General features: G+C 35.2%; 1 long non-coding RNA gene across 6 annotated transcripts in view; it reads right to left on the bottom strand.

Moving 5' to 3' along the window:
• The window catches only part of LOC148944159 (uncharacterized), a 132,834-nt gene that overhangs the window by 3,474 nt on the left and 104,742 nt on the right, over nt 1-24,618 (bottom strand). For 2 of the 6 annotated variants that reach the window (XR_016142824.1, XR_016142825.1), the window contains exons 2-3: nt 16,141-16,267; nt 4,782-4,971 (exon numbers count right to left, since the gene is read on the bottom strand). This is a non-coding gene — a long non-coding RNA (uncharacterized LOC148944159). The remainder of the gene's footprint in view (nt 1-4,781; nt 4,972-16,140; nt 16,268-24,618) is intronic. The other 4 variants (XR_016142823.1, XR_016142826.1, XR_016142827.1 and 1 more) reach the window with 4 other exon arrangements.

Genomic DNA, 24,618 nt, shown 5'->3' with positions numbered 1-24,618 from the left:
AGCGTAGGCTAAATCTAAAAAAATGAAAATATTTTTCACACTTTCATTTGAAATACTTTTAAAAGCAAGAATTCGAAATAGTAAAACTCCACTTTTACAAAATATAACTAACATTTCTTCTATATAGCAGCAAAGAATATAAGACACTGATGAGAACCGGGTCCCCAGACATCGAATATTACTTTTTAGCAAAATAACAACTTTCAAAATACTAGCGAGTTGAAGTAGTATGTCTCAAACAGATTCAAAAACAATTTTAGTTTCACTAATATTTATGATATTTTTTTCTTAAAACTGTTCAAATTATTTTGAAAAATAAGCTAATATTTTGGGAAAAAATTCTTTGATGAGTCTGAACTTAAAATATCCGAACGAAGAGTTAGACCTCATAGTATCACATCAATTAAATTGTTTGAAATTTATTATCAATGAGAAGAAATTAAAATAAAAATGAAAAATACACTTATTTCAAAAAACAAACAATATTTGAGCAAACACTGAGACAGAGTATACTGATCCAATACTGAGCCAGAAGCAGAAAACAGAATCGAAAACAAAATAGCCATAAATTTTAGCCATATAGCTCTTCCTGCGTTTGTGATGCGTCTTCATAGAACACTATCTCCAATTCTTCATCTTCAAACTATTTTTCTTGCTCCAACAAGCTCCTTGTCTCCAAGGTTAAAATTGCCACTTTAAAACCGTGTAAACCACTTTCAACACGTTCTTTCAGCTAAACCATGATCATCATATATTTCCATCAAAATATGACGGCTTTCGGAAGCATCTTTCTCCACACTGAAGTAAAATCTCCCGCAAAACCACATTATCCGCTACAAAATTCGCCATATTCGATAAAGTAAAAACATTGTTGTTTACCCTTTAACTAAAAAACTTATACTGATATGTGTACCTAACACCTTCACGCTGGGCCAAAAATCTGGAGCTCAATTCCAGCAACAGTTCAAGAATGCAGCAACAAGCGACATTTTCTAAGACTGGTGAAGAAATATCTTACGACACGTTAAGCATTTTGTTTATTATGGTTTTCCGTTTCGTTGTTGTAAAACTTAGTTAGAAAATGGCTGTGTATTTTCGCTGGCAATATTTCCAGCGCTAAAGTATGCCACCAGGCATGTGCGCTGTTTTGCGACATTTATTTAGGCATGTGTTTTAAATAAATAAAAAATCTACTCTACTCTAACGACAACAGCTTTCCAATGAATGTTTAAAAATGTAGATTTATCAAATAATAAACACGTTACGCAATCTATTGTTAAAACAGCTCGAACTTATTTGCGCATCACCATATTCAGATCAAGAAATTCGTTTCAGTTACTATCCACCCATTCACCGTCCTGCTCAGTGTTTCGCTACGAGGCACGGTATTTCGTTGGCCGAGATTCATCCCAGGGGGGTCAAATCATGGCAGGCTGCCAAAATCAACCCAGGGATGGGGAGAAGGATTCAATCCAAATAGGCGAACGAAGTAATGACCGTGACGAAAAGAAAAATTCCTTCAACAGTAACCCAAAGATGGAGAAAAGAAGTTTTCTCGCCGATATCGGTTCTAAGTAACAAATGTCGCTAATAGATGGCGAGTAGTGGGTGATACTCCCCTCTCTTCTGAGGGATGAGTACTGCCTGCCCAAGTCAGTCTGAAACTATCGGGTGGGGTACTGGGGATGGGAAAACAACGGTGGACACCTTGACACCACCGAGAGGGGCTCAGTTAACTCTGGAAAATTCTCCCCGCTTGTAAAATTGAGCAGCCAAAGAGAAAGTAAGACAAAACAAGAAAAAAAAAGAAGAAAAGAGAAAGGATTAAGAAAAATTCTACTTTTGTTCCAAAATACAGGCAAAATGTGTGGTATAAAATACCAATAGGATTTATCTTAGTAGAAAGGTTACTAATACCATAACTAATACTAATAAAAAAACTCATCACAGTACCAAAGCGCCTGAGGCCCACACAGGTACACCCACTTTTCCTCCATCCCAATCTATTCAAAGCCTTCCACTTTACACCCTCCCAGGCAGTTCCTATATACCTTAAATCTTTCATTACGACATCCTCCCACCCCAAACGAGAACGACTTGCTTTTCTTTTAGCCCTAGACGGTGGGTCAAAAAGGACAATCTTTGGCAATATCCATAGTGTCCTAGCCATCTGAACCTTTCTCTCATTATACCCCTAGAAAGCAGGATTGAACCACACTTTCCGTACAGCCTACAGCTTGAGATACGGTCAGTCAGTTGGGTACCCAAAACAATCTGTAAACGATTTCGCTGGAAAACTTTTAGCAAACGAGTACACTTTTAATATTAATAAGAAACATCTCTTTTTTTTGCAATTATTTATGTCATTTCCATAAACAATTCTCAATTCTGTCATAACTGCTCATTACAACTAGTGTTGGGCAATATCGAATATCGATATATCGCACTAATTATCGATACCGAATATCAAAATTTAAATATCGGAATCGAAAACGATATTATTTCGGCATTTTTCTGGTATCTACTAGTGAACGTCCAGCAGAAAAGATCCAACATAGAAATTGTTTTGAAAATGGCCGCGAAGAAGAATAACCTATTCAAGATACTGACTCATATATGAAGATACACAGCATGCACAACTGTAGCCATAAGATGGCATAGCCCGTTCTCAAACTATGTCTAACGAGGGTGGGCTCTCAAATGTTGCTGAGAAACTCCAAAAGACTTGGCTAGATAAAATACCTTCCAAACTTATAGGCCTTGTTCATATCACACTCTTCACGGTTGCCACATACCTCAATCTATGTTTCTAGCAATTGTATATTACCCTGACGATCTTCTCCAAGTTGAGAGTAAAATAGCAAAATACATGGATCGAGCCTTACTGGAATCTGTATCATTAGATACAAGTGCTGAATCAAGAATCAAGCCAGTTTTGGAGATCAAATTGTCAAGTTTCAGTAGTCAATGCAAGACAAGCTTCGTCATCAGCTACATCTGTCTATATTTTCATCTGGCTCTCTCGCTGCATCTGGCTCTCTAGATTTTCAGTAGGAAGTCTTTAGTTCCAAGTAAAACTGAGCCACTAAAGTCGTGGAAGTCTTGTAATATGGATCTGAGAAATACCTATACAAAGTTGTCAAAAATTAATGTCCACCAATGTCGTTTCTAGGAGTTGATTCCAAGCCTGATTAGGTAATCAAATAGTTTGTGGCAACATACTGTAAGTAAGGAGCAACTCAGCCAAATAGCAACCGAAACTGTAAAACACGGAATTTTTATAATAACAAATATATAAACTGAATTGGATTTTTTGGAAACTCCAGATGTATAACATTCATCAATTTTTATGCACCCATTAGAAGCTACGAGCCTGAGAAAACTTTTGTGATTTATGAGAAAGGGTGGGGGGGCCCTTAAAAGTTAACTCATCTTAATAAAAATTACAGATTTGGCATATCAGAGAATCATACTGTAAGGTTTTCTAGCTTCCATCTGAAAACATGTGAAATTTTCTCAAGTTTTGCCAGAAGAAAGATCACGGTTGGGTGTTTATTTGTTCTGTTTTTTTTTTTTTTTTTTTTTTTGCATGGATGATCGTATTGAACTAATAGTCATATAAAATCAGGAGAGGACTCGCTCGAACGGAATTTACAGTTCTAGCTCCCCATTTCGTGACCAAACGGATTGGAAGGCAGCCAGATTCCCCCTCCTCCCATGCCTATTTTTTAACAAAGTCATCCCATTAAAATTTTGAGATATCCATTTTGATCAACATAGTTGAAATATCAAGTATCATACCTCTAGAGATGATACAACCTTGTAAGTCCGTGGAGAAAAGGGTTGTACGTTTTGAAATTTGTCTTGTGTTTACATATAATTTTTATTATTGGGAAATAAACAGACATTTCTGGGGGAGAGTAAATTTTATGTGGGGGGATTTTCCAAGGGAGAATTTTTTACGGAGAGGAAAGTTTCCGAGGAAGAACTATCAAAGGGAAACTATACACGGGGGAATTTACCAGAATTCTTTTACAACATTCTTTTTATTTGATTGGCTTTCTCTGTGCAGATTAAATCTTACACATGGAGATATTCCAGGAAAATTACCCAGGGAAAACTTTCAAAGGAGTTGCGATTGTCCGCGGGATTTTTCCTTGGGGGGTGGGCGCGATTTCCACGGGAGAGATTCTCGATGGGGGAATTTTACGGGGACAAACTTTCCATGGAGACATTGGGAGGGGAGAATTTCCAGTAAAAATTTTCCACGGAGGGAAAATTTCCGGCATGTTTTGAAAGCGGTTAGAAATTAGAAGATAAATAATTCTTTTTTCAAAAGAAAGTAGGCTAAAAATAATTTTCCTGGCGGAATTGTCCGCATGAAGTTTTTTCCCAATATTCATTCATGTAATAGAAGTTTTTCTGTATTTTTTTCAAATTTGAAAAAAATTGTATAAAATGATATTTTTGTTATTGAATGTTACTAAATTTTACCAAACCCTAAAGTTAATCTGAACAAAAAAAGTGATAAGAAATATCGAAATCGATATATCGAACATCAAAAGTAATAATATCGATATATCGGATATCAAAAGTAAAAATATCGATATATCGCTATATAATTTGATCAAATTATCGCCTAACACTAATTAAAACAGAATTACTCAGTATAAAATCCAATTCTTTATTATTCAACATGATTTTATGGAATAGCGAGGATTGTTGGATTTAAGTATCATGTTGCCATTAGAAAATTTACACTATAAAAAGTAAAGACGTACCTTTCTAATTTCTTCATCATATTCATCACTTTCTTGCTGATGTTTTAAAACAGTTGCTTTAATACTTGCTTTCTCATCTTCCAGGGACTTTTGTTCAAGGGTAAGAGCTTTCACCCAGAATTGCACTAATTATCTTCAAATCGGTAATTTTAGTAAGTAATTTTATTACCTACTAAAATAGTAATTACAACTATAAAAATTACAAAAGTTAACAAAAACTTACTAGAAAACCATAACAATAGTGTTTTTACTTCCTGAGAATTCTTAAAGTAATGCACCAACTAACGCCCTCACACAAAGATGACACCAAAACGAGTTTCTGTCCATAAAATAACATGGCTGACGCGGCTCAGCTGACCTACGCGGAAAGGAGACATAATGAAGCCTGGAAACTCCAAGGACTATGCCTAAAACTTGCAACCCATTTTTGATCTAATGGAACCTCTTGAATTAAATACAGTCGAGAAACTAACAGAGCTTTGAGCTGTAGTACCCTCAGGTGGCTTTGTGCCACGATGAGTATCAATAGTGACAACCCTTATACCCCTTAATAGGGAGGGCCTCAAAGAAACATAGAATATTAGCCCTTACTATGTCTTTTTGACAGCAAATTCGCGTTAAAAAAAAAAGTATTTCTTGGTAACTTATGAGTCGCACCAACCTGCAAAAACGTGGGGGGAGGGGAGGAGGATTTTTTTATGAAAATACAAAAAAGGTATAGCCCAGTTTTTTGCCAGCCTTTTAACCTACTTTACAAATTTTAATAGAATCAAAAATGCCGTTTGGAGTGAGCCAACACAGCTTTACATTCATATAGCCTTTCGCCGGCCAATCATAATATGCATTCTGTGCACGGAAAATTTAAATCACCTTTGGATTTCTCACTTTAATTCTACAGACATTTGGGGTCTATTAATCACTGATTGATGTCACATTGCTAACTGTGCTAAATCAGTCTCGGATCCTTCCACACTTAACATAAAAGACGTACGACCACGAAAATATTATCTATAGACAGTGTTGTATCCAGTGTTGAAACTTTACACTTCCCTATGTTAATCTAGATGGAACTGGTGTAAAACTGTACTTAACAGAAACTTTCATTACACTTTTCTTATAGCTGACGTTAAGGACAATATATGATCACGTATTTGGATTTATAATTCTATATTTCAAGTCAACAGAAATAACTTTTATTTACAATTACGTATATAAGTATATATATATTAATAGGTAAAATTATTATTAACCACCAATAAATACGTCTAGTTTGTCATACAAATATCACTATTGTGATGTAAATTACGTCGGGTGGGCTTATTTCAAGAATAGTTTCAAGATATTTCAATTTCTGTTAGCACATTTTGGTGATTCGTAAGTGAGATTTAGATTTCTACTAAGGAATAAGACATATCAACTCCACAATATTTCCTACATACACAAACCCTAAAAAAGAATAATGGAGATATTTTTTGAAAGCTAAGGATCACGTCATAGTCTTGCCATAAAAATATCCTAATCTTGTAAACTTTTGTGATATTTTCGACATATATGTATATATATATATATATATATATATATATATATATATATATATATATATATATATATATATATATATATATATATATGTATGTATATGTATATATAAAGGGATACATATATGAAAAAACGTGCATTTGTCTATAAAAGTCATTTCCCCAGGAATATCTTGGGACGTTTACACCCCCCTTCCCAGACAATTTCAGCTGGGTTCCTAATTTGAATCTATATGATTGTTTATGAACTTTTTTTTTCTGGTTTGAAGTTAGATAAGTAATAAATAGTTAATTAGATAACGTTCAATCTTTTTTAATATAAATATGCAGAAACTGTCAGGTAGTGTAGTACAGGCAATGTCATGTACCGTAGTGTGAATGCCAATCATATTAAATAGTAGTGTAGTATAAGCAACATCATGAATATTCACCTCTTTCTCTTCTTTCTATCCAGGGCCATCAATACCGTAAATCTGCACCGTTTTTCGAACAATTGGGAGGTCCAGGTACAATGTTGTACATTACGATTTTCTCTTCTATAAAATACATGTTTTCTAGTACATTTTGGTTTTAATCACGTTTTATTTTGTCTAAAAAATTTCTAGTCATTTCTATTTCTATTTCTAGTTATAAAAATTTCTATTTCTAGTTTAAAAATTTCTAGTTAGGGATATTAGCACAGAAAAAGGAATGTAGAAAAGAATTTCTAGTTAAAAAAGAAGTTCTCTGGTAAAAGAGTGAGTCAAAATCACGTCATTACTATTCTTAAACGTTCCGAAACTGGGCTGATCAAATTTATGAGCGACGATTTACATAGAGGAGTACTGCTAAATTAATTAGCAGCCTGGCTATGGAACAGGTCAGTTGAACGACAACAGCGTGATCCCAAACTTCAGATTCTAATCCTCTATTAGAAATTAACCTTTGTATTGTTATTTCGATTGAAGTTGATTGACCATTTTCCGCCATTACTTCTACAGTATCAAACATGTTTAAATACGGTCCACAAGAAAAAGGAAATGGAAAAACATTCACATATCTTTCAGATTCTTAGCGTTTCACTATCCTTATAAGCAAAGACGTATCCAGAATTTTGCTCGGGGGAAGGCTTTACACCAAAAACTTAAAAAACGCATAATATTTTTTATATGTGTTCTAGTTATGTTTTTACGAATCGGACACATATTTGGAGTGGGGGAGGTTCAAACTTAGTATCACCCCCCTAGATACAGCCTTACCTACAATATATATTGTTTTAATAAACCAAACTTTTGGTAGATTTCATTACACTGAGAAAAGAATTTAAACTTTCACATCCGAAATATATGATATATGACACTTTTTTGTACTACTGAATTTGAACAAGAGATCACATTTTCTATCCTTCAATTTTTGCATAAAAATCGTAAAATTTGTTTTTAATAATTGAGAATTTGTGTTATTTTTAAAACTGAATCTAGTCTTTAATATTTTTTTTAAACATGAATTTTCATACTAATTGCAAAAAATCAGTCGGGAGTTTTGAGTATGTGTTCGAATAACGGTATTTTTACGCAATTGCCTGAGAAAACTTCTTTTGGCAATAATAAAAGAATTCTTTTCAATAACAGTCTTTATCAATTAAAACCACTTTTTGTTCTACCACTTTTGGGTCGTAGTGTCCATAATAGCGCTTTCTCTTTAATGAAAAAGTTTCTTTTGAGCTCTGCAGCTCTTGAAAGTTATGTTATGCACAATGGCTATATAAAGTTCTTTCTCATAGCTTGACCCTTCCCGCCGCAGCTCTCAGTAGTTAAATATTTAACCTATCAGTGTGTTCTCTCTGGGCTATTTCATGTATACTTGCTAATGCTTGTTCTCTTTTCAGGGGTTTGGAAGCTATCGTTATTTACTACATTCGGCCCAAAATATTTGGTGAAACAATCCCAAAAGTGTCCGTTGCTCTTGTGTATGCTCTCTCTGCATTCACGCTAGGTGGTCTCTTTTACTTTAATTACACAGATGTTGGAATTTTAACTGCAGTCAAAATGCTGTGGTCTTTGTAATTGAGTTACCTTTTCTTTGTTGAATAAAGTTTGTTACGACAATCAGATTTCTTCCATAACTCATAATTGCCATGCCAAGTTAGTTCAAAATCTGCTATTCAAATATAGTACTTTCGATTGCCACTTCACCAGTGTCCTAATTTAAGACTTCCGAATTTGCGTCAGAAGACTGTTTTTGTATTAGTTATAAAAAAAAAAAAAAAAAAAAAAAACAAAAATAGATAGGGTATGCAAAGACGTATAAAAGAGGGAGAAAGTACAGCAAACATCCTCAAATCAAACTTTACTGTATCTTTCTCTGTCATTCTGGTTTTAGACTTTCGTTCTATTACTTAGTCTTAAGAATGGCACCTTGGAGAGAATCTCACAAATTACTGTTTTTTGTGAATTTGGGGCTTATGGTGGTTCACGCTCACATTTTCGGTGATCAAAAAAGAGGTCGTACTCCGATATGAAAGAAAGGCATCTTTAAAGAATTTTCCAGGGACAAGAAAAGATTTTTATCAAAAAGGTGTAGTTAGCTGAGAAATTCAATTATTTGAAGCGCTCCGATATCAGTCAAAACTCAGAACTTCTAAAATCCACAAGAAAAAAAACACTCTAGGATGTGAAATAAAAATCATATATGTTTAATATTCTTTTTTTTTTAATATTCTCTTTTAGGATTCTATTTTATATATGCTCCTTCCTAAAAACCTGACCAAGTGTTTAACGCGCTAGACTTGAAATCCTTTGTCCATGAGGACGGACACAGGTTCGGTCCTGGTGTAACAGATTATTTGCTTTGGAACAGGGACCAGAGGCGTGACTTTGTAAACTCAGCTACAGTCGACCCAGCTCTAAATGGGTAACTGGATAAATCTGGGGAAAGTAAATAGAGTGAGGGCGTGCAAAAGCACAGGATGGCTGGCCCCCAGCCCCCCATCGCACTTCCTGGCTGAAGGGTCATCAATTTTTTTTCGCCTTTCTAGGCGAAAAAAAACTTTCCTACTCTGGTGTATAAGTAACGTATCTTGGGATATAAAAACTTCATTTTTCCCAGGGAAGAATGAAGTTTTTTGAATGAAAAGATATAATTTGCTAGGGTATCCAATTAACCAGAAGTGCAATCCCTGATGTCAGTCTTCAGTCCTTCTACCCCCCCCCCAAAAAAAAAAAATCGAAATAAGATATTGAATAAAATATTATATAGAGTTATAGCTAATATCCTTTTTAGGATTTTGTTCTACATATGCTTCTTCCAAGATCCCAAGCTAAGGATGGAAACCCCACGGATTTCCTAACACTTGCTTTCGAGACTGAAAAACTAAAAAAGTGGCCATATTCAGGCATGAAAGAAACAAAAATCTTGGGAGAATTCTAAAGGGACAAAATAAATTTTTTATCATAAAGATACAGTTGACTAAGATATGAAATTAACAAAATGTAAACCCTAATATCAGTACTTAGAACTTCTACCAAAAGGGACCTGAAATTTTACTTCTTTTGGTAAATTTTCATGTTGCCTTTCCATGGCCTCTTTAGTTATTCGATCTTTTTCTCTGTTCATTTTCTCTCGATCAATCTCGTTTATCAAGTGTTGCAACAAAACTTCATGCTCTGCTTTTCTGATATTCCTTTCTTCCCATGAACTTAATGTTTCGATAAAAAATGATTGATCTTCACTTCCTTGGATGAAGTTAACGAAGCCACAGTAGTTTAGACATTCTAAAACCATGGCTTTCACTCAATTTGGTGCTGAAAAAAGAAATAACAAGTATCAGCAGTCAATCAACAAGGAATCTTACCTATAATGGTATGAAGCTTCTAGCCAAGGCCGTATTGATGGGGTGGGGATACCGGGTTCCCCTCCTATTCCTAAGATTTTTGTCCAACATCGTAAGAAAGTAACCAAAATGCATATAATTTCTTTTATACAATTTTTTCCAATTTAACCCCTCCCCGCCGAAAAAAATTAATGCCCTTCAAATAAAGATCTTGGATGTGTCCTTGCTTCCAACTCCAGACACAAGTTAAATTAAAGTAGAAGTAGGCACTTTTGTGTTTTGTCAAGTAATCTAAACAAAATCCCTCCCCCTCAAGGATAGCACCTGTTTGAGTAAAGTGGAGGAAGTGTCTGATTTATCAAGTCAATTCACTCAAATGCATGTCTTCGCTGCCGTATTTATTCTACAAAGAAAAGCGGAGCAAAGACGTTGAAGTACAGAAAGAAAAAGAGAGAAATCGGAAAATTGTAAGAATCCTAATAGATATCATTGTCACACTCGGTAAGCGATAACTGTCCTTTCAAGGAAAAGATCATGACGGGGGCAACTACACAGAGCTTGTCAACTTGCTGGGACATCATAGTGCGGAGATGGCACACCTGCGAAACTGTCAAAAGGAATAAGGTGCCCATGCAACTTCTTACCTTCGCTGCTTCTCACAAAACGATTTTATAGACCCGGTAGGCAAAGAAGCCTTGACGAAGATTATCGACGAAGAAAAGCGATCAGAACTCTATTGCGTGTTCGCTGATACTACACCAGTGATAAGTCACAAGGAACAACTGGTTGTCAATGTCAGATATGTGACATCAAACGGAGCTGCAAAGGAACTACTGCTTTCCCTTTTCCATTGCCCCTCCAAAAAAGGAGCTGACATAGCAGCAGAGATCCTTAAAGCTCTTAGGAAGTGTGATCTAGATTTAGAAAAGTTAGCTTTTCAAGCACATGTTGGAGAGGTTTAAAGGAGTTCAAGCCCATATTTCACGTCTGGTTGGGCACGAATTATACATCCGTTACCAAGCTCATCTAGGCAACATTATTGTCTAACATTGTTGCAAGAAAAACATTTTGACCCGAAATATATTTGGCTTCTTGCAACAACTGTATGTTTTCTTCACAAGTGGTTCTAAGCGATTCAACCTGTATCGAGCAGCTGTAATGAAAGGGATTAGAAGTATTAAATAGTCAATAGCCCCTGGATCCTTTGAAACAAGTCAATAGTTCCTTAGTCCTTTACAACCAAACATTTACAGCTGATATAAATAAAGAAGGAAGCATTTGTGTAAACAGAGCATTTACATCAAATAGAGACGATATACCGGATAAACTGTGGGTAAAACATGAACATCAAAGTCAAGAAATTACGGTTTGAGAGTGGAATATAAAAGGATTATATAGTTTTTTTTATATAGTTAGTTTGTTTGAAGAAATAATTGGATTTTTGCATAAGAAAAACATCTTGCTTAAAAGAGAAATTACAGGTGAGATTTTTTAGAAATGTATGATATGCTATATTTTACTTCAGCGCTATAAACGTTCTTTATATACTGATAGTTTGTTTAATAAAAGAAAAAGAATTCGTTTTATTTTATAATAGCTTAGGAACGAATTTAAGTTTTATTCATCAAAATTGTATGCTTAAGAAAATTTACATTATTTTTGAAAACGCAGAAAGAAAAAAATTATATATATACTTACAAATTCTGACTGGGCTTCTTCACCTGAAGTCACTGGAAATGCATGAAGGGGGCCAACCTTACAATCTTGAGTAGTCTGGGCTGAGGCATTATGAGAAGCAGCCCACTCTCTTTTCAATTTCCTCCCAGCTTGCGTAGAGGTTTGCGCAGAGGCTCCTGGCATTAAAAGTTGCGTGGCCATTGGCTGGTCCAAAGCATGTATAATTGAACCAGTATATTTGATGATAGAAGGCCTTGCAGGTTGCATCAATGTGGATTCGTTCCATCTTGCTCTCTTTTCAGAGGGAGGGTAATTGCAAGAATCCTCCTCCTTAAAAAGAAGGCAAAATTTAGCATGAAAAAAAAAACAATCCCCTTTTTCTATTTTGTTGGATAAATGCTTAAGAGATTTTGCCCTCCTCTTGTTTAAAGACAAAAAGTTTATTGCTCATTAAGGCGTGATGTGCATAATGGATTAAAGGTGTTCCTATTATTAATTTCTTTACCTTCCTTCTTCTTACTGCTAAATATTACCGAAAATTTTATTTTCTTCATCGTTTTATTTTTGTAGAGGCTTGTTTTAAAAACCCTTTATTATACTTGAGTTGTTTTTTCTTGTGAGGTCTTTTTAACCCAATGTATATTCAAACCAGGATATTATTTCCATATTGTTAAGGTCAAGAGATAATCGGCCTATTATAGCTGTAGCCGTTTTATATATATAGCCCATTGCAGCCATTATGAGATAAGCCAAGAATAAATTGTAAATAAAATAATACAAAATTTAGCATGAAAAAAAAAACAATCCCCTTTTACATAAGGAAAATAGTAGAAGGAAAATAGTTTTTGAACTAAAAAAACTAATATAATTTTGAACTAATATAGTATTCGGAGCGACAGAGATATGTTAAAATTAATATTTCGTTTATACACGTTCAATTATTACGTTACTGCCATCTTTTAGTTTCCATAGATGTTTTCTGAGCCAAAAAAACTTAGCTGTAATTTATGTGATAACGACTTTAATAAATTTTTGCCATATATTTTGAGTTGGCTGTCTAATATTTTATAAATTTTTACAGAAAGTCTGTGTAGCTGTTTTTCCGTCATCTTTTTGGTAATAAAAATCTGACTGTTTTATTACTATAGTGTTGGAAATTAGAAATCCTTTAGCCTTTGTAAATTAACCTTGTTAAATTTCTAAGGAATATGAATACTAGCTAAGTGTAAACGTTTTTTTATTTTATTTTTGGAAATAAAGAATGAAAGTGTACTCACATTGAAAATTGACGAATCCATTGTTTTTAAAGTTAATAATATGTAATGTACTATAATCAATGTGTTAAAACATAATGAAAATTGGAATGTAGTGTATGAACATTTATAGGGTTTTTGCTTGAGTACATCATACGTCGCCAAGTTTAAAAAAAACCTGCTAATCAAGTTACCGTATATGCAGTAACCGCCGCTCTCTCTCTCTGTTTGACCCCAAAAAAATGGGTGTTACCTGAGAAAACCCGTCTGCTAAGGCAAGTACCGTTCGTAGTAATAGGTGACTGACCCGTGGTAAAGCATATTACGCAATCACTACCAGGATCAGCACCTAGGTTACTACTGTTGTCAATGTCAGATATGTGACATCAAACGGAGCTGCAAAGGAACTACTGCTTTCCCTTTTCCATTGCCCCTCCAGAAAAGGAGCTGACATAACAGCAGAGATCCTTAAAGCTCATAGGAAGTGTGATCTAGATTTAGAAAATTTAGCTTTGCAAGCACATGTTGGAGAGGTTTAAAGGAGTTCAAGCCCATATTTCACGTCTGGTTGGGCACGAATTATACATCCGTTACCAAGCTCATCTAGGCAACATTATTGTCTAACATTGTTGCAAGAAAAACATTTTGACCCGAAATATATTTGGCTTCTTGCAACAACTGTATGTTTTCTTCACAAGTGGTTCTAAGCGATTCAACCTGTATCGAGCAGCTGTAATGAAAGGGATTAGAAGTATTAAATAGTCAATAGCCCCTGGATCCTTTGAAACTAGTCAATAGTTCCTTAGTCCTTTACAACCAAACATTTACAGCTGATATAAATAAAGAAGGAAGCATTTGTGTAAACAGAGCATTTACATCAAATAGAGACGATATACCGGATAAACTGTGGGTAAAACATGAACATCAAAGTCAAGAAATTACGGTTTGAGAGTGGAATATCAAAGGTCAAGCCAAGACTAAAACAGGGCCTCTTAACATTCGTACCTCTTACCTGTAGCCCTTGCTAATCGTAAGTTCACTTTTATCAGATTTTGTATAAACCAGTGTTTTTAATGCGTTTTTTATTGATTAATTGCTGTATCTCACGGCTAACCTTGAGACCAAGGGATCCCTCTTAGAGACCGTGGCACAAACGAATTATAACATTTGGAGCTAGTCTCTAGTACAACAACTGGCAACAACCATTCCACCTTACAACACAGCTGTTAAGCTGGTAGCCTCAAAAAACTGTCAGAAAAGAGGTGGTCAGCAGACATGAATCACTAGATGTTGTTTGGAGCCCACTTCCTGAAACTTTTAGTATCTTGCGTGACATAAGAGACTCCGAAAATCTCGATACTGAAACGAGAGTGAAGGCGCAGTCACTTCTGTCAGCAATTTTGCATCTAGATTTCAATACTGAACAAATACCTCTGAGGAATATCATCCTCCAGACTAGCGCCAGTCACATATGCACATATGCAGAGACCAAATATCTGGTCACTGCATAAATCGAATATCATTTTTTATTACTGATGACGGTCACTGCATGTGTGACCTAAATATCTAGTATTTTTTTGTGAATTTTTATCACTGTTTGTGAAACACTGTGTATTAAAAGGATTTTATCCCTGTTTGAACTTTTATTTATCGTCATGGAAAGACAGTGTGGTCTCCGAAATTATCTACGTGAACTTCGGCAAATCCATGAGATAGAAAAAACTGATACGAAATATCGATATCGAATATCGAGAGTAAAAATATGGATATATTGATTAATCAAAATATCACCGAACTCCACATACTGGTGTTAATTTCAACTCAAGTTGTTATTACGTCTAAAGGCGAACGTTGGAAGGAACAGAGCGTATCAGCAATAATTTGAATATGAAAATACTGTGTGACCAAACAATGGAATCATGTATGAACTTGGCTGTTCTTTAAAAAATTATTAGCAAGGATGGTGGTTGCAGTGAAGATATAAAAAAATTGAATGGCGAAGAGACCGTATGTTTCTTTTCGTAGTTAAAAAAATTTGGAACAGTAGGGAGATAGTTCATTTAGGAAGATAAAATTAAAATATTAGAAGTCATGGTGATGACTTCTGATGACATGGTGACGCTCAAGGACAACTTTATTTCTAGCTATCGCATATGATACCAGCAATAAGTTTCCCAAAAGATCAAAATACGTCGATACGACCTGTCAATTCCCAAACACGTTTGAGAAATACCAAAAAGGACCCCATTGAAATCCTTGCTCGCGATTAAGATGAAAGTAAGAACCCAAAGTAAAAAGTGGATTTTTATAAATCTTTAAAAGATGGACGCTTCAAAATATAGATAAAGAGGTTTTAAAAGAAACTGACAGACAATTTTTTATTTTAGGTTTAAGCTACTCCTAAATAACTGTACAAACAACAATAATCTGCATGCCAACTATGGCTCGATCCAGATCCCTAGGGATACAAAAAAAAATTCATTGGTATATGCTACTAAATATGATTCTTTATGACAATCGGCCAAAGGACGGCCAATCGGCCAAACTAGGGCCAAACGACGAACTGGATGTCCTCCAATGGGGAGGGAAGAGGTTATAATAAACTGTTTAATTCACTTAGAAACTTCATGAGAGGGATTGGAGCACGAAGCTTTGGTCAGAGGGGGGAAAAAAGTGTGTGCGGTAGTTTGGCCTCCGGTAGCTTGGAACTACGATGGGTTGTCGGTAACTGTAGCGACATTAATACAATCCTTCGGTCATTTTAGTTTTTGGGGCTTGATACAGTGTTTTCCGATAGTAAATGACTTCAGCAGTCAACAAAAACTAGTATTTAATAAACTACATTAATATATATTCCTGAAATTCTATGGAGTCAGCAAAGACGAAATCCAGTCTCATAAGTCTATAACTCATTAACCCTGTATATGTATTTACTAGAAAAGTGAGAAAACATCTCAGACACACAAAAAACACAACATGATTAAGTGATAAAATTAAAAGAAGAGAAATTTTGACAAAAATTCATGATACATAAATTTTATAAATGCTAAATTTTATAAATACTATAAATTTTAACTTACTAGGCTGTATGTCCCAAATTGTTATTTGATAATCTGTTACATTTTCAAAGGCTAGAAAAGGTTTGCACAAGTGGTACAGTGCCTGAGCTTTTCCGTAAGTCTGGTCACCACCCACAAGCTGTGTGTACTACAAAAAAAAATAAATAAAAAATAACAAAATGAATCAACCCAAAAGGCAAGAATAATTGATGAAAAGCTCTCAGATCAATAAATGAAATCGAATAAAGAAAATGTAACCTGAATAATAAATAAGACATTTCGAGCTCAACGAAAAAAAAGAAGACGAGAAGAAAAGAAGAAGAAGAAGTTGAACGAAGAATAAAGAAAAGCAGCATTAAAGATAAAACAAAAGAAACTAAAATTTTCACGTAGCTTCGGCCCACAGCCCTTGACACCGCAATTTTAAAATAAAAAACCATGCACTTCTATATTCCAGAACTTCGGCCGACCTCAAACTAACATGTTATCTACCTTCCAAGCTATACACCTATGAGTTAATGGACGAACTGGTCTTTCAGAATTTGGCTGAGACTGCTCATCACTCTGATTGAAATACGTTTACTAGCCTCTGAAGGGCTCGTTGCTTGGTCAGGTAACGAAAGCTGTTTCTTCTTTCTTGCCCTGGTTCTGTTTTATTGACATTACCCTTATTGCCAACCCTAATCTACTTCATTATTCACAGGGCATTTTGAGGTATGGCTTAACTACATCTTTTTACTCCATTCGTAGACGAATCTTCATCGGCAGTGTCAAGATGTCCATCATTAATTTCCGTCCTTATTCTCGAGAACCCCACCCACCAGCTCAGGCGGGATACCATCGTCTCTAGAAAGAGTGGTGAGTCACTCACCGCTCGCCAGTCAATAGCAATAAGTGACACTCGGTCCTCAGAAGTAGTACTAGCAAAGGAACTTCTTTTTTCCGCCTCAGATTACTCCTCAATGGATTTATTCTTGAGGTCTAAAAATTAGCATGAGTAGGTCTGACAAACCCCATGCCTTCTCATGAACGCAACATAATTTGCACTTTGTAAAAAAAAGACCGTGTATTGTCAGTTTAATATACAATTATATATTTATTCCTTAAAGTTTTAATAATTTTTCATTTATTAAAGTAAAAAAAAGTGAAAACATTTATAATGTAGTTAGTTTTCAGTAAAGTGCAAATTATGTTCTAGTCTTGAGAAGGCATGGGGTTTGTCAGTCCTACTCATGTTAATTTTGGCTCGTTTTGATTTTGACTCGTTCATTTATCATAATTTCTGTTCGTTTTGACATTCATTTATTTTTTTAATGGTGATTTGTGGTAGTTTTACGCGAAGATTATTTGAATTTGTTTCTGCTCATGTTTGGCTTACTGGGGTTCTTTACTTTTCTTTTGAAAACTTGTTTTGTGAAAAAGTTTTTAAATTAATTTCTGTTCGTTTTTTATTGACATAGTCTTTTTCATGGGAAAGAATAATATTACTTTTTTTTGGATTTTTTTTTTACTATAAGAATCCATCGTTTCGCTTGCTAATTATATGGTAGAGAAACCTTTTCAACAATTTTAATCCTGAAAAAAATTGTATTGTTTAATTTAATTCTATACCTCCTCATTTTAACCAGAAAAATAACATTCAATATCATTCCTCAAATATTCTATCTATGCTCTGACGACCTAGATACACTTACACTCTTTTACTCATTTAAATCGTAATAACAAAAGTAGTAATAGTTGTAGCCCCAAAAGTTTCAACTTAATACCCCCAGTCGTTCTCAACATACCGCTGAGGTTTCTTATTGGCAACCATATATATTTTTGTTTTGTTTTCAAAAAGTTCGTGTAACGAACAGTAAGTAAGCAGCGACCCGGCTCAAAGGTAACCGAAACACTAGAAAACGGGTTTTTGATACCAATAGATGTATCAAAAGAATCAGATTTCAATGCTGATTTCAAATATATAAATTTCATCAAGTTTAGTGTTACCCATCAAAAGTTAAACGCCTGAGAAAATTTGACTGATTTTCGGAAAAAGGGAGAAACACCGCCTAAAAACTATAGAAACTTTTTGAACATCACACCATCATATTCAGTGTATAAGATAACCCTACTGCGGAGGTTTCAAGCTCATATCTAGAAAAATGTGGAATTTTACGTTTTTTGCCAGAAGAAAGATCACAGATGCGTGTTTATTTGTTTGTTTGTTTGTTTTTTTGTTTTTTTCCCCAGGGGTGATCGTATCGACCCAGTGGTCCTAACATATCGTGGGAGGGCTCATTGGAACGGAAATTAAAAGTTCTAGTGCCCTTTTTAAGTGACCAAAAAAATGGAGGGCAACTAGGCCCCTCCCACGCTTATTTTTTTCTCAAAGTCACCCGATCAAAATTTTGAGATAGCCATTTTGTTCAGCATGGTTGAAAATATGATAAATATGTCTTTTAGGATGACTTAATCCCCCGAAGTTCCCAGAGAGAGGGCTAAAAGTTATGAACTTTACCCAATGTTAACATACAGTATTGGTTATTGGGAAGTATACAGATGTTGTCTTGTGGTTTTTTTGTGGTAGGGGGTGGTAAGGGGGGGTCGGTGGTTATGTTGGAGGATCTGTTAATGAAGGAAGTTTTCATGGGGGAAGGGAAATTGCCATGAAGGGGGCGCCAAACTTGCCAGCATTATTTATTGGTTATTGGGAAGTATACAACCATTTTCAGGAAGGATTTTTTCTTGAGGAGGGGGGGGGGCTAGAGGAGAAGGTTACTCTGGAGAATATTTCCGTGGAGGATGTTTCTTTGGGGTAAGGGACATTTCTATGAAGGCGGCGCCGGATTTCCGAGCATTATTTAAAAAACGATCAGAAATTAAATAAAAAATACAAGTTTTTTCAACTGAAATGTTAGAAGGAATATTAAAACTTAAAACAAACAGAAATTATAACGTATGTGAGGGGGTTCTCCCCCAAGTCAATACCTCACTCTTTACGCTAGTTTTTTTTAGTGCTTTCAAAAGAGCTATCTATTCTAATTAAACGGCCTTTGTGATTCAGCGGTTTGTGAATCAAAAAATTTTTTTAACTTTTAACTCAAAGAGCGTGGTATTGACTAAGGGGAGAACCCCTTCATATACGTAATAAAATATACTTAATAAAAAAAACAATAAAAAAACAAGCGATACGGCTCAATAGTAATCGAAACTTTTAAAAACGGAATTTTGATGTCAATAAATGTATCAAAAGAATGTGTTTATAATGCTGATCCTAAATATATAAATTTTATTAAGTTTAGCATTACTCATCAAAGGCTACGAGCCTGAGAAAATTTACTCGATTTTTTAAAGAGGGGGAAACATCCCCTACATGAGAAAGAATTTTAATAAAAATCACACCGTCAGATTCAGCGTATCAGAAAACCCTATTACATTAGTTTCAAGCTCATATCTGCAAAAATCTGCAACTTTGTATTTTTTGTCAGAAGAAAAATATACCAATATAGAAATTCGTTACGTAAGTTAATTTGTAAAGACATCCATTTAGCAAAAGAAAAGTAAAATTTTTATGCAAATAAAAGCTGCATTAACTAAAAAACGATCAGAAATTAAATAAAAAAAGGAGCGACTTTTTTAAACTGAAAGTAAGGAGCGACATTAAAACTTAAAACGAACAGAAATTATTCCGTATATGAAAGGAGGTGTCCCCTCCTCAACACCGCGCGCTTTGCGCAAAAGTTTGTCTCTGTCTCACGCCGTTATTTTTTAAACCATAAAAAACATTATCGTAAAGAGCGAGGCGTTAAGGGGGGGCCATCCCCTTTTATATAAGGACTAATTTATGTTAGGTTTAAGTTTTAATGTCGCTCCTTACTTTCAGTTTAAAAAACTTGTCTTTTTTCTGATCGTTAATTTCAGTTGATGCAGCTTTTAAGTTAGCTGCACCGTCATTGAATAAGTAAACAAAATTTGCATAAAAATTTTACTTTTCTTTTGCTAAATGGATGTCATTTACAAATTAACTTACGTAACTAACTTCTATATTCGTATATTTTTCTTCTGGCTAAAAAATACAAAGTTGCAGATTTTTGCAGATATGAGCTTGAAACCTATGTAATAGGGTTTTCTGATACGCTGAATCTGACAGTGTGATTTTCATTAAAATTCTTTCACTTGTAGGGGATGTCCCCCCTCTTTAAAAAATCGAGTAAATTTTCTCAGGCTCGTAGCCTTTGATGAGTAATACTAAACTTAATAAAATTTATATATTTAGAATCAGCATTATAAACACATTCTTTTGATACATTTATTGACATCAAAATTCCGTTTTTAAAAGTTTCGATTACTATTAAGCCATATCGCTTTTTTTTTTATTTTTTTTTTTTTATTACGTACATGTTATTACGTATGTGAGGGGGTTATCCCCTTAGTCAATACCACGCTCTTTACTTTAAAATTATAAAAAAAAATTGATTAACAAACCCCTAAATCACACAAGCCGCGGAATTATAAGAGATACCTCTTTTGAAAGCACTAAAAAAACTGTAGCGTAAAGAGTGAGGTCTTAATTTGCGGGAGAATCCCCTCACATACTTTATAATTTCTGTTCGTTTTAAGTTCTAATATTCCTTCTTACATTTCAGTTGAAATGTAATTATTCCGTATATGAAAGGGGCTGTCCCCTCCTCAACGCCTCGCTCTTTACGCTAAAGTTTTTTATTGTTTAAAAAATAAAGTTGAGAGACAGAGTCAAACTTTAGCGTAACGAGCGTGGCGTTGTGGTGGGGACAGCCCCAAACCCCTGAATCACAAAGGCCGTTTAATTAGAATAGATAGCTCTTTTGAAAGCACTAAAAAAAAACTGTAGCGTAAAGAGCGAGGTATTGACTTGGGGGAGATCCCCCTCACATACGTTATAATTTCTGTTCGTTTTAAGTTCTAATATTCCTTCTTACATTTCAGTTGAAATGTAATTATTCCGTATATGAAAGGGCTATCCCTCCTCAACGCCTCACTCTTTACGCTAAAGTTTTTTATTTTTTTAAAAAATAAAGTTGTGAGACAGAGTCAAACTTTAGCGTAAAGAGCGAGGCGTTGAGGAGGGGACAGTCCCTTTCATATACGGAATAATCTCTGTTCGTTTTAAGTTTTAATGTCGCTCCTTACTTTCAGTTTAAAAAACTTGTTTTTTTTATTTAGTTTTCTATAAGAATCCATAGTTTCACTTGCTATCTGTTTATTGAACAAACTTTTTCAACAATTTTAAACCCCGACACAAATAGTATTGTTTAAATTAATTTTATAACTCCTCAATTTGACCTAATAAATTAAACTTAATTTCATTCCCAAAAATTCTATCTATACTCTTTGCAAACCTGGATACACTTACACCCTTTTGACTTATTTACATCGTAAGAGCAGAAGTAGTAACATTAGTAGCCCCAGAATGTTTCATATTGATACCCCAGTCGTCCTCGATACATTGCTGAAGTTTCTTATTTGCACCATACACACAGTGCCTTTTGACTTATTTTTAAAGCAACATTTAGTTTTAAAGCATATAGGGCCAACTGCAAAATTTGTGGGGGTTGGACATACCCTATATCCCTAGAGACAGATGTGATGAACTGTTCTACTATGCTGAACAAAATGGATGTCTCAAAAATTGTGACTGAATGTATTGAGAAAATGAATGGGATTGGGAGGAGGACTGCTTGCCCTCCACTCTCTTTTTACTCTTAAAAACGGCACTAAAACTTTTAATATTGAATCAAATTAGCTCCTTTAAAAGTTTCAATGATATTTCTCTGAAAGGCTCACCTGAGTGACCTTTGTGTTTTTGGAAAGAAAAGGTCGAACATGCATACATTTCTCAATAACATATACAATACGTAAATAGTGAACAAATTACCTAACGTATAGCCCTTGCACTAGGGGCTGTGAGGGGGTTGACATCCCAAAAGGCATAATTACTGGATCTTTTAACGAAGCTGAACAGAATAGATGTCTGGAAATTTTGATTGGATGTATGTTTCTTAAAATGATGGGCGTGAGGGAGGGGATGGGGGGCTAGTTGCCCCCAATTCACTTTTGACTCTTACAAAAGGCACTATAACTTCCAAAATCCATTTAAATGAGCCCTATATAAATTTCATACGACCACCAATTCCACAAAAACCTTGTATACCCCCAGGGAATACCTTACAACTCTTAAGCCAAGGCTGCGGTAGGTTGAGTCAAGTCCAGAGTCTTTCTCATATGTTCTTTGGACTATTTTTAACAAAATGGCTAACTCGCAATTTCAATCAGATACATTTGGGTGAGGAGGGCATCAGGGGAGGGGGAGGCTAGTTGCCCTCTATCACTTTTGACACTTAAAAGGGTACTATGAGTTCCAATCGAAATGAATAAGACTCCTCTAAATCTTATAGACAACGCCTTCCATAAAAACCTTATATGCCTTCGGGGAATAACTTACAACCCTTGTACCCTGGTTCTAGGGGGTTGTTTCAACCCCAAAGGCCTTGGTATAGACTATTTTGAACAAAATACCTATCTCAAAATTTTTATCGGATAGATTTGGGGAAAAGAAGACGAAGGGTGGATAGTTTTCCTCCTATCACTTAGGACTTTTAAAAAGGACCCTAGGACATCTGATTTCCAATTGAATGAGCCACATCCAAATAGTATGCTCATTTATGTCTATCTCAAAATTTTGATTGAAAGAATTTGGAGAAAAGGGGCGTGGGGAGGGGGGCTGGTTGCCGTATGATCACTCTTGACTTTTCAAAAGGGAGCTAGAATTTCGGATTTTACACTGAATGAGCCTTCTCCGAAGTCTATATGACCACCCTTTCTAGAAAAGCCTTAAATTTTAACAATGGACGCTTAGTATAGCTTATAGCCGTTGTCTTGAGGGCCATGGAGGGTTGCCATCCCCAAAGACTTAATTACTGGATCTTTGAAATACGCTTAAAAAATTGGCTGTCTCATAATTTTGATTCGATGTGTTTGGGAAAATGATGGACGTGGCGGGAAAGAGGGGGGTGGCCCTCCAATAGCTTTATACTATTAAAAAGGGCACTAGAACTTCTGATTTCCAACCCAATCAGCCCCCCATTGACGTTTATACAACCACCCTTCCCATAAAAACCTTAGATATCCCCGAGGCATAACTTACGACCCTTGCCCTGAGGGCTGTGGGGAGGGGGAGAGGTTGTAATCTTCAAAGACATAATTAATGGACCTTCCAACTGCGCTAGATAAAATGGCTATCTCAAAATTTTGATTGGATGTATTTGGGAAATGATGGGCGTGGGGTGGGGGCTAGTTGCCCTGCAAACACTTTCGATTATTAAAAAAGGCACTAGAACTTGCAATTTCCAATCAAATGAGCCCATTTTGAAGTTTCTACGATAATTCCTTCTATACGAAGTGTCCTGGCCTATAATAATAATGATAAATAAAAAAACATTAAGTACACATCGCTCTTTACTTGGGCAGCGCTATTGCGCTAACTATGACGATACAGATCCTGCTGCGGAAAACTGATGTTTGCCATTTTGTGCCACTAAATCAAGTTTCGGCCAGAATAGGGCAGAAATACTATCGAGCAAAAATTCGAGATAGACAATACAGAACATACCTAATACTATGCATATAGCATACCAGCTACAGATAGGGTCAAAGAGAACAGCCAATTTCCAACATTTTGTGCCACCGATTTCCTGTTATTTTATGGTCGAAATGTTATCGAGCAAAAATACTGAGATAGAAGGTCAGGAGACACTTTCAAGAGGAAGTGTCCAAAGCCCCAAAATGTGAAATTTTTTGCCGAAATTTCTGACAAAATATTTCGAATTTTCGTGAGAGGTCTTTTCGAACAATAAGGAGAGCACTTCCTCACGAACACTATTTTTCGAATAACAACCCTTCCCATGAAAACTTTTGAGATGACAACGGGAAAGACTGTGGTACTCCTTCGATATACCCACCAGGGTTGCCACAAGACCAAAATATTTCGTAACTTCCAAGCTCTTAAAAACGTAACTTTTGATAGGAAAGTCTCTTTTCAAGGCAGGGGGCCTTTATTTCACTATCAAGAGTGGCACGAAAAGGGGGGGGGGCTGCATTAATTTGAAAAACATGTTTTTATGTAATCTCATTAAAAAGCCTCCCTCCAAATTTTAAAAGGTACCTTTTCATAACTTAATTAAAATATTGGAAAACCACTCTTCCACCTTTCTAGATATTAATGAATTGGAACTTTTTTCGCTTTTACAGCGTAAACAACCATGCAATAGAAAAAAAAAATCCAGTTGATGCTGGTGCAATTTTGCCTTTTTTCTAGAGGAATTTTGAATGATACTTTGTTTTTACGCAAGAAAAATGCTCATGTCACTGTAATTAAACTGAAACATCAGATTTTTTCACGAGATGACTCGGAAAATGTAAATTTTATCCATTATTCAAAATCGTAACATTACAGTAACATAAATTTAAAAACGTACCAAA

The sequence above is a fragment of the Artemia sp. Qi Xiang Cuo genome, chromosome 14 (genome assembly GCF_049724085.1).
Source record: "Artemia sp. Qi Xiang Cuo chromosome 14, ASM4972408v1, whole genome shotgun sequence".
Taxonomy (NCBI): Eukaryota; Metazoa; Arthropoda; class Branchiopoda; order Anostraca; family Artemiidae; genus Artemia; species Artemia sp. Qi Xiang Cuo.
The sequence above is the reverse complement of the archived record's forward strand: the minus strand, read 5'-3'. Positions and strand labels throughout refer to the sequence as shown.